The sequence below is a fragment of the Chiloscyllium punctatum genome, unplaced genomic scaffold (assembly GCF_047496795.1).
Source record: "Chiloscyllium punctatum isolate Juve2018m unplaced genomic scaffold, sChiPun1.3 scaffold_1891, whole genome shotgun sequence".
In the NCBI taxonomy this organism is placed as follows: Eukaryota; Metazoa; Chordata; class Chondrichthyes; order Orectolobiformes; family Hemiscylliidae; genus Chiloscyllium; species Chiloscyllium punctatum.
Window position 1 is genome coordinate 1 of NW_027311624.1, and position 10,000 is coordinate 10,000.

Sequence of the window (10,000 nt, forward strand, 5' to 3'; positions counted from 1 at the left end):
CTCGGCCGGGTTTGACCCGGCGGTTCTGCCGTCGGTCTCGCCTTCGAGAGGGGCGCCTCCCCCGTGTACAGGCCGATTTTCGTGCATTTCCAACGGTGGGAAGAGGTTCAAAAGGGGATGGGGGTGAATGTGACTGCTCAACCCGACTCTGAGGCTTCTAACCCGGGTAGCCCGGCCGGGTTTGACCCGGCGGTTCTGCCGTCGGTCTCGCCTTCGAGGGCGGAGCCTCCCCCGTGTACAGGCCGATTTTCGTGCATTTCAAACCGTGGGAAGCGGTCCAAAAGGGGATGGGAGTGAATGTGACTGCTCATACCGACCTTGGCGCTTCCGACCCGGGTAGCTCAGCCGGGTTTGACCCGGCGGTTCTGCCGACGGTCCTCGCCTTCGAGGGGGGAGCGTCCCCCGTGTTCAGGCCGAATTTTGTGCATTTCGAACCGTGGGAAGTTGCCCAAAAGTCGATGGGAGTGAATGTGACTGCTCAACCCGACTTTGGCGCTTCCGAGCCGGGTAGCTCAGCCGGGTTTGACCCGGCGGTTCTGCCGACGGTCTCGTCTTCGAGGCGGGTGCCTCCCCCGTGTACAGGCCGATTTTCATGCATTTCGTACCGTGGGAAGTGGTCCAAAAGGGAATAGGGGTGGACGTGACTGCTCATACCGACATTGAGACTTGTAAGCCGTGTAGCTCGGCCGGGTTTGATCCGGCGGGTCTGCCGACGGTCTCGTCTTCGAGGCGGGTGCCTCCCCCGTGTACAGGCCGATTTTCGTGCATTTCGAACCGTGGGAAGTGGTCCAAAAGGGGATGGGGGTGGACGTGACTGCTCAACCCGACTTTGAGGCTTCTAACCCGGGTAGCTCGGCCGGGTTTGACCCGTCGATTCTGCCGATGGTCTCGTTTTGGAGGGGGGAGCCTCCCCCGTGTTCAGTCCGATTTTCGTGCATTTCGAACCGTGGGAAGTGGCCCAAAAGGGGATGGGAGTGAATGTGACTGCTCATACCGACTTTGGCGCTTCCGAGCCTGGTAGCTCAGCCGGGTTTGATCCGGCGGTTCTGCCGACGGTCTCGTCTTCGAGGCGGCTCCCTCCCCCGTGTACAGGCCGATTTTCATGCATTTGCAACGGTGGGAAGTTGCCCAAAAGGGGATGGGAGTGAATGTGACTGCTCAACCCGACTTTGGCGCTTCCGAGCCTGGTAGCTCAGCCGGGTTTGAACCGGCGGTTCTGCCGACGGTCTCGTCTTCGAGGCGGCTCCCTCCCCCGTGTACAGGCCGATTTTCGTGCATTTCGAACCGTGGGAAGTGGTCCAAAAGGGAATGGGGGTGGACGTGACTGCTCAACCCGACTCTGAGGCTTCTAACCCGGGTAGCTCGGCCGGGTTTGATCCGGCGGTTCTGCCGACGGTCTCGTCTTCGAGGCCGGTGCCTCCCCCGTGTACAGGCCGATTTTCGTGCATTTCCAACGGTGGGAAGTGGTCCAAAAGGGAATGGGGGTGGACGTGTCTGCTCATACCGACTTTGAGACTTGTAAGCCGGGTAGCTCAGCCGGGTTTGTTCCGGCGGTTCTGCCGACGGTCTCGTCATCGAGGGGGGAGCCTCCCCCGTGTCCAGGCCGATTTTCATGCATTTCCAACCGTGGGAAGTGGTCCAAAAGGGAATGGGGGTGAATGTGACTGCTCATACCGACTTTGAGACTTTTAAGCCGGGTAGCTCAGCCGGGTTTGACCCGGCGGTTCTGCCGACGGTCTCGCCTTCGAGGGGGGAGCGTCCCCCGTGTTCAGGCCGAATTTTGTGCATTTCGAACCGTGGGAAGTTGCCCAAAAGTCGATGGGAGTGAATGTGACTGCTCAACCCGACTTTGAGACTTGTAAGCCGGGTAGCTCAGCCGGGTTTGACCCGGCGGTTCTGCCGACGGTCTCGTCTTCGAGGCGGGTGCCTCCCCCGTGTACAGGCCGATTTTCATGCATTTCGTACCGTGGGAAGCGGTCCAAAAGGGGATGGGAGTGAACGTGACTGCTCATACCGACTTTGGCGCTTCCGAGCCGGGTAGCTCAGCCGGGTTTGACCCGGCGGGTCTGCCGACGGTCTCGCCTTCGAGGGGGGAGCGTCCCCCGTGTTCAGGCCGAATCTTGTGCATTTCGAACCGTGGGAAGTTGCCCAAAAGTCGATGGGAGTGAATGTGACTGCTCAACCCGACTTTGAGACTTGTAAGCCGGGTAGCTCAGCCGGGTTTGACCCGGCGGTTCTGCCGACGGTCTCGTCTTCGAGGCCGGTGCCTCCCCCGTGTACAGGCCGATTTTCGTGCATTTCCAACGGTGGGAAGTGGTCCAAAAGGGAATGGGGGTGGACGTGTCTGCTCATACCGACTTTGAGACTTGTAAGCCGGGTAGCTCAGCCGGGTTTGTTCCGGCGGTTCTGCCGACGGTCTCGTCATCGAGGGGGGAGCCTCCCCCGTGTCCAGGCCGATTTTCATGCATTTCCAACCGTGGGAAGTGGTCCAAAAGGGAATGGGGGTGAATGTGACTGCTCATACCGACTTTGAGACTTTTAAGCCGGGTAGCTCGGCCGGGTTTGACCCGGCGGTTCTGCCGACGGTCTCGTCTTCGAGGCGGGTGCCTCCCCCGTGTACAGGCCGATTTTCGTGCATTTCGAACCGTGGGAAGTGGTCTAAAAGTCGATGGGAGTGAACGTGACTGCTCAACCCGACTTTGAGACTTGTAAGCCGGGTAGCTCAGCCAGGTTTGACCCGGCGGTTCTGCCGACGGTCTCGCCTTCGAGGGCGGACCCTCCCCCGTGTACAGGCCGGTTTTCGTGCATTTCGAACCGTGGGAAGTGATCCAAAAGGGAATGGGGGTGAACGTGACTGCCCAACCCGGCTTTGAGACTTGTAAGCCGGGTAGCTCAGCCGGGTTGGACCCGGCGGTTCTGCCGACGGTCTCGACTTCGAGGCGGGTGCCTCCCCCGTGTACAGGCCGATTTTCATGCATTTGCAACGGTGGGAAGTTGCCCAAAAGTCGATGGGAGTGAATGTGACTGCTCAACCCGACTTCGAGACTTGTAAGCCGGGTAGCTCAGCCGGGTTTGACCCGGCGGTTCTGCCGACGGTCTCGCCTTCGAGGGGGGAGCCTCCCCCGTGTACAGGCCGATTTTCGTGCATTTCCAACGGTGGGAACAGGTTCAAAAGGGGATGGGAGTGATTGTGACTGCTCAACCCGACTCTAGGGCTTCTAACCCGGGTAGCCCGGCCGGGTTTGACCCGGCGGTTCTGCCGACGGTCTCGTCTTCGAGGCGGGTGCCTCCCCCGTATACAGGCCGATTTTCATGCATTTCGAACCGTGGGAAGTGGTCCAAAAGGGAATGGGGGTGGACGTGTCTGCTCATACCGACTTTGAGACTTGTAAGCCGGGTAGCTCAGCCGGGTTTGATCCGGCGGTTCTGCCGACGGTCTCGCCTTCGAGGGGGGAGCCTCCCCCGTGTTCAGTCCGATTTCCATGCATTTCCAACCGTGGGAAGTTGCCCAAAAGGGGATGGGAGTGAATGTGACTGCTCAACCCGACTTTGGCGCTTCCGAGCCGGGTAGCTCAGCCGGGTTTGACCCGGCGGTTCTGCCGACGGTCTCGTCTTCGAGGCGGGTGCCTCCCCCGTATACAGGCCGATTTTCATGCATTTCGAACCGTGGGAAGTGGTCCAAAAGGGAATGGGGGTGGACGTGTCTGCTCATACCGACTTTGAGACTTGTAAGCCGGGTAGCTCAGCCGGGTTTGATCCGGCGGTTCTGCCGACGGTCTCGCCTTCGAGGGGGGAGCCTCCCCCGTGTTCAGTCCGATTTCCATGCATTTCCAACCGTGGGAAGTTGCCCAAAAGGGGATGGGAGTGAATGTGACTGCTCAACCCGACTTTGGCGCTTCCGAGCCGGGTAGCTCAGCCGGGTTTGACCCGGCGGTTCTGCCGACGGTCTCGTCTTCGAGGCGGGTGCCTCCCCCGTGTACAGGCCGATTTTCATGCATTTGGAACCGTGGGAAGTGGTCCAAAAGGGAATGGGGGTGGACGTGACTGCTCATACCGACTTTGAGACTTGTAAGCCGGGTAGCTCAGCCGGGTTTGACCCGGCGGTTCTGCCGACGGTCTCGCCTTCGAGGGGGGAGCCTCCCCCGTGTTCAGTCCGATTTTCGTGCATTTCCCACGGTGGGAAATGGTATCTTTCATTACGGGGACAAGGGTCTGAAGCGGTGAAGTCAGTAACCGGCATAGTTAAGGAAAGGGTTCGAATTTTCTCAACAGTACGAAAAAAGTGAGCAGGGAAGCTAGAGAAGGTGTCAGTGAGTCCCAAACGAGTGAACCGCAAAACTTAGGGAAATGCCCGAAAGCGTTTTAAAGGGTGAAATCGGGAACGAGGAAATGATCGGAAAGTGCCTGAAAGTGCTAAATGAGTAAACAGAAAAACGAAGAAAAATGTTTGAAAAGAAGAAGTGAGTAACCAGGAAAACTTAGAAAAATGTTCAAAACGAAGAAATCAGTAACCAGGAAAACTTAGAAAAATGATCAAAAAGAAGAAATGAGTAACCAGGAAAACTTAGAAAAATGTTTAAAAAGAAGAAATCAGTAACCAGGAAAACTTAGGAAAATGTTTAAAAAGAAGAAATCAGTAACCAGAAAAACTGCGAAAAATGTTTAAAAAGAAGAAATGAGTAACCAGAAAAACTTAGAAAAATGTTTAAAAAGAAGAAATCAGTAACCAGGAAAACTTAGAAAAATGTTTAAAAAGAAGAAATCAGTAACCAGGAAAACTTAGAAAAATGTTATAAAAGAAGAAGTGAGTAACCAGAAAAACTTAGAAAAATGTTTAAAAAGAAGAAATCAGTAACCAGAAAAACTGCGAAAAATGTTTAAAAAGAAGAAATCAGTAACCAGACAAACTGCGAAAAATGTTTAAAAAGAAGAAATCAGTAACCAGGAAAACTTAGAAAAATGTTTAAAAAGAAGAAGTGAGTAACCAGAAAAACTTAGAAAAATGTTTAAAAAGAAGAAATCAGTAACCAGAAAAACTTAGAAAAATGTTTAAAAAGAAGAAATCAGTAACCAGAAAAACTGCGAAAAATGTTTAAAAAGAAGAAATCAGTAACCAGAAAAACTTAGAAAAATGTTTAAAAAGAAGAAGTGAGTAACCAGAAAAACTTAGAAAAATGTTTAAAAAGAAGAAATCAGTAACCAGAAAAACGGCGAAAAATGTTTAAAAAGAAGAAATCAGTAACCAGACAAACTGCGAAAAATGTTTAAAAAGAAGAAATCAGTAACCAGAAAAACTTAGAAAAATGTTTAAAAAGAAGAAATCAGTAACCAGAAAAACTTAGAAAAATGTTTCAAAAGAAGAAGTGAGTAACCAGAAAAACTTAGAAAAATGTTTAAAAAGAAGAAGTGAGTAACCAGAAAAACTTAGAAAAATGTTTAAAAAGAAGAAATCAGTAACCAGAAAAACTTAGAAAAATGTTTAAAAAGAAGAAATCAGTAACCAGAAAAACTGCGAAAAATGTTTAAAAAGAAGAAATCAGTAACCAGACAAACTGCGAAAAATGTTTAAAAAGAAGAAATCAGTAACCAGGAAAACTTAGAAAAATGTTTAAAAAGAAGAAGTCAGTAACCAGAAAAACTTAGAAAAATGTTTAAAAAGAAGAAATCAGTAACCAGAAAAACTTAGAAAAATGTTTAAAAAGAAGAAATCAGTAACCAGAAAAACTGCGAAAAATGTTTAAAAAGAAGAAATCAGTAACCAGAAAAACTTAGAAAAATGTTTAAAAAGAAGAAGTGAGTAACCAGAAAAACTTAGAAAAATGTTTAAAAAGAAGAAATCAGTAACCAGAAAAACGGCGAAAAATGTTTAAAAAGAAGAAATCAGTAACCAGACAAACTGCGAAAAATGTTTAAAAAGAAGAAATCAGTAACCAGAAAAACTTAGAAAAATGTTTCAAAAGAAGAAGTGAGTAACCAGAAAAACTTAGAAAAATGTTTAAAAAGAAGAAGTGAGTAACCAGAAAAACTTAGAAAAATGTTTAAAAAGAAGAAATCAGTAACCAGAAAAACTTAGAAAAATGTTTAAAAAGAAGAAATCAGTAACCAGAAAAACTGCGAAAAATGTTTAAAAAGAAGAAATCAGTAACCAGACAAACTGCGAAAAATGTTTAAAAAGAAGAAATCAGTAACCAGGAAAACTTAGAAAAATGTTTAAAAAGAAGAAGTGAGTAACCAGAAAAACTTAGAAAAATGTTTAAAAAGAAGAAATCAGTAACCAGAAAAACTTAGAAAAATGTTTAAAAAGAAGAAATCAGTAACCAGAAAAACTGCGAAAAATGTTTAAAAAGAAGAAATCAGTAACCAGAAAAACTTAGAAAAATGTTTAAAAAGAAGAAGTGAGTAACCAGAAAAACTTAGAAAAATGTTTAAAAAGAAGAAATCAGTAACCAGAAAAACGGCGAAAAATGTTTAAAAAGAAGAAATCAGTAACCAGACAAACTGCGAAAAATGTTTAAAAAGAAGAAATCAGTAACCAGAAAAACTTAGAAAAATGTTTCAAAAGAAGAAGTGAGTAACCAGAAAAACTTAGAAAAATGTTTAAAAAGAAGAAGTGAGTAACCAGAAAAACTTAGAAAAATGTTTAAAAAGAAGAAATCAGTAACCAGAAAAACTTAGAAAAATGTTTAAAAAGAAGAAATCAGTAACCAGAAAAACTTAGAAAAATGTTTAAAAAGAAGAAATCAGTAACCAGAAAAACTGCGAAAAATGTTTAAAAAGAAGAAATCAGTAACCAGACAAACTGCGAAAAATGTTTAAAAAGAAGAAATCAGTAACCAGGAAAACTTAGAAAAATGTTTAAAAAGAAGAAGTGAGTAACCAGAAAAACTTAGAAAAATGTTTAAAAAGAAGAAATCAGTAACCAGAAAAACTTAGAAAAATGTTTAAAAAGAAGAAATCAGTAACCAGAAAAACTGCGAAAAATGTTTAAAAAGAAGAAATCAGTAACCAGAAAAACTTAGAAAAATGTTTAAAAAGAAGAAGTGAGTAACCAGAAAAACTTAGAAAAATGTTTAAAAAGAAGAAATCAGTAACCAGAAAAACGGCGAAAAATGTTTAAAAAGAAGAAATCAGTAACCAGACAAACTGCGAAAAATGTTTAAAAAGAAGAAATCAGTAACCAGAAAAACTTAGAAAAATGTTTAAAAAGAAGAAATCAGTAACCAGAAAAACTTAGAAAAATGTTTCAAAAGAAGAAGTGAGTAACCAGAAAAACTTAGAAAAATGTTTAAAAAGAAGAAGTGAGTAACCAGAAAAACTTAGAAAAATGTTTAAAAAGAAGAAATCAGTAACCAGAAAAACTTAGAAAAATGTTTAAAAAGAAGAAATCAGTAACCAGAAAAACTTAGAAAAATGTTTAAAAAGAAGAAATCAGTAACCAGGAAAACTTAGAAAAATGTTTAAAAAGAAGAAATCAGTAACCAGAAAAACTGCGAAAAATGTTTAAAAAGAAGAAATGAGTAACCAGGAAAACTTAGAAAAATGTTTAAAAAGAAGAAGTGAGTAACCAGAAAAACTTAGAAAAATGTTTAAAAAGAAGAAATCAGTAACCAGACAAACTTAGAAAAATGTTTAAAAAGAAGAAATCATTAACCAGACAAACTGCGAAAAATGTTTAAAAAGAAGAAATCAGTAACCAGAAAAACTTAGAAAAATGTTTAAAAAGAAGAAATCAGTAACCAGAAAAACTTAGAAAAATGTTTAAAAAGAAGAAATCAGTAACCAGGAAAACTTAGAAAAATGTTTAAAAAGAAGAAGTGAGTAACCAGAAAAACTTAGAAAAATGTTTAAAAAGAAGAAATCAGTAACCAGAAAAACGGCGAAAAATGTTTAAAAAGAAGAAATCAGTAACCAGACAAACTGCGAAAAATGTTTAAAAAGAAGAAGTCAGTAACCAGAAAAACTTAGAAAAATGTTTAAAAAGAAGAAATGAGTAACCAGAAAAACTTAGAAAAATGTTTAAAAAGAAGAAATCAGTAACCAGAAAAACTTAGAAAAATGTTTAAAAAGAAGAAGTGAGTAACCAGGAAAACTTAGAAAAATGTTTAAAAAGAAGAAATGAGTAACCAGAAAAACTTAGAAAAATGTTTAAAAAGAAGAAATCAGTAACCAGAAAAACTTAGAAAAATGTTTAAAAAGAAGAAATGAGTAACCAGAAAAACTTAGAAAAATGTTTAAAAAGAAGAAATCAGTAACCAGAAAAACGGCGAAAAATGTTTAAAAAGAAGAAATCAGTAACCAGAAAAACGGCGAAAAATGTTTAAAAAGAAGAAATCAGTAACCAGAAAAACTTAGAAAAATGTTTAAAAAGAAGAAGTGAGTAACCAGAAAAACTTAGAAAAATGTTTAAAAAGAAGAAATGAGTAACCAGAAAAACTTAGAAAAATGTTTAAAAAGAAGAAATCAGTAACCAGAAAAACTTAGAAAAATGTTTAAAAAGAAGAAATGAGTAACCAGAAAAACGGCGAAAAATGTTTAAAAAGAAGAAATCAGTAACCAGAAAAACGGCGAAAAATGTTTAAAAAGAAGAAATCAGTAACCAGACAAACTGCGAAAAATGTTTAAAAAGAAGAAATCAGTAACCAGAAAAACTTAGAAAAATGTTTAAAAAGAAGAAATCAGTAACCAGGAAAACTTGGAAAAAAACACTTAGAAAAATTTTCAGCAAAGTGTGAAAAATATTCTAAGTGTCAGCGGAGGAAAATGCTGCAGCATCGGGAAAGATTCGCAAACTTACACCGAACATGTGCTCCGAAGTGCCGGAGGAATTGGGTGAATTGAGCCCGGCAAATGGCCAGCTGTCGTTTTGTGCCTGCAGCCCGAAAACTTTAACTTTGTCTGTCGCGGAAGTCCGGACCGAGAAAAATCCAAACGGTTTTGACCGGACCGAGTTCCAGACCGATGCAGTCAAATTTGGAATTCAGACCCATTCAGTGCCACTTGTAGTTTTTCCGCAGTGAGGTTGGCGGGGTACCCGGAGATATATGGGAACACGATTTTTAGAACAAAATGGCGGCGCGGGACCGTTCTGAAAGGCATCCGAAAAACGGTTCCACGGGCATAGCACTTTAATGACAGGTATGAGTGCATGCCGGAGAGCTCTTGGAAGTCGAATTTTTGACACTTTGTCAATTTTTTGACAGATTTGACAAACTCTTTCTGTCTGTTCTAAGAGTCAGTCAGAGACTTGTGCGGCGGTCTTTTGACACTATTGGAGGGCGGGCAAACCCCACGTTGACTCCGGCCGTCCCTCCACAGGCGCTCGTGTCCAAAATGAAGGCGAGAGACGCGAGTGGCCTGGTTCCCTTGGGTGTTGCCAAGAAGGCTGCGGGCTGACCGTTGCCTGAGCACTCCCTAAAGCCTCTTGTGATGAGAGCAGACCTCGCCTGCCGCACGACCGGCTCTGGGAGTCGTTGGGCCGCTATTTGTGAATAGTCTGGTCCTCCTCTGCCACCCGGACAAGCGCGATGGCTCTGCCGCCCTGCGGTGCTCGTCACCCAGGTTTGGGGAACACGATACTCGTAACAAAAATAAAAGGCGGCTCGGGACCTGCAGGCGAAAGGGGTCCCGTGGTGCTAAGCACGTCGACTTCGGGTCTCGGTGCAAGCCGGAGAGCTCACGGAAGTCTAAAGTTTTCGGCACGTGGTCGAATCTTTTCAAAGGCTTACCCGGCTCTTTCCGTCCATTCTGAGAGTAAGTCAGAGGCCGGTGCGGAGGTCTCTTGACAATCGGAGGGGGTGGTGGCCCTCCGCAGGCGCTCGTGTCGAAAATGAAGGCGAGAGACGCGAGTGGCCTGGTTCCCCTGGGTGTTGCCAGGAAGGCTGCGGGCTGACCCTTGCCTGAGCACTCCCTAAAGCCTCTTGTGATGAGAGCAGACCTCGCGCGCCGCACGACCGGCTCTGGGAGTCGTTGGGCCGCTATCTGTGAATAGTCTGGTCCTCCT